We start from the raw sequence: 1,458 nt of genomic DNA on the forward strand, positions 1-1,458 counted from the left end.
CTAGTCAAGTGTTTAAAGAAAAGACGTTTTGTCAGTGCTAGTGTTTTTCTTTATTCTTATCAGGTTTTGATGTCGTGTAGCGCAATCAAAGAAAATAAATTTCGGTAAGTGAAATAAATAAGTTTTTATGCTCTTGTACAATGTAAATATTATTTTAAAGATAAAATATGAAATGCGTATAGGAACCGTCAGCTTACAGCTTACTGATTCGAACACAGTAAAAATATTTCCGTACATTATCCATTGTATTCCATTGATTTTGCACAAAGTTATAAAATTATATCGTACAGCAGCCGTGAATCAATTACCCTGAGATTAAAAAAAAATCTGGAAAATCGTCATGCATACAATGCAGCAGTTCTAAAGGTTATGTTGAGATTTAATTTTAATATCTAATTGTAGAAAAATATACGTTCAGTGTGGTAAATTTTCATAGTTTAGTTACAATCCTAACATAATCGGTAAACAAATATTTCATGACATTCTTTTGAAATTTGGTACATTAATCACACTGTAAAAATACACTCTGGATAATCTACAGATAAGGATTTTTTAAAGTGTACGAACCAAACCCTGGCGGACCAAAGGAATCGAATGGTTAAAATTCCCTATAGAAGGTCACAGAATAATCGCAATAGTTTTTTTTGCAACGGTAAAAAGTTTACAAAAATAGAAGACTTATAACCTCTCTTGACTGCGACACTTCAAGCACATCGCCTGTAAGTAGCAGTCAACAGGCGTTATACGTCTCATATTTTTTTAAACTTTTTACCGTTGCAAAAAAAAAGTATTGCGATTATTCCGTGACCTTCCATAGGGTATTTTAACGTAGAATCCATATTAGAACAATTTAAAAGTTGGTTTTGCTGTATTTTTTTTAGTTTTTTAAAAAGGAACCGAATGGGGACCCAATGGGATCTTTACGGGTACTTTGTAGAACCTCCATTCGGTCCCTTGGGTCCGCCAGGAAACAATTATATGAATAACTTTTTAGCTTAAGGTATGTTTATATTTCAGCCACATAATATGCTTTACTGTGAGCTGTGTAAAGGCGCATTCTACTACAAACAAGGTTATAAACACGAATGCTACCAGACAGTTTCTACAGACAAATTGGAAATCGTGGATAATGTTCTCAGGATGAAGGATAATGTGATTGAAGAAGAAAATGAGTTAAAACTTTTGTAGAATTTGAGGACGCAAGTATTACATTATCTATACATTTATAAACCTTCGGAATTTTCTTTAATATTGTTTTAAAAATTATGTATGTACTAATATGGTGTGTAATGTTTAACAGGTTGGAATGATAGAATAATTAGGCAACAATTTTCTTCTTTGAAAAAAAGTTATTCTCGCAGAAAACAAGTTCCACCAAGTGGATCAGGTTCTATTAGAAAGAAACCTTGGGTTTTTGAACCCTATATGCAGTTTTTAAACGACGTATTGGAAGTAGAA

Source organism: Belonocnema kinseyi, chromosome 7, assembly GCF_010883055.1.
Source record: "Belonocnema kinseyi isolate 2016_QV_RU_SX_M_011 chromosome 7, B_treatae_v1, whole genome shotgun sequence".
Classification (NCBI taxonomy): Eukaryota; Metazoa; Arthropoda; class Insecta; order Hymenoptera; family Cynipidae; genus Belonocnema; species Belonocnema kinseyi.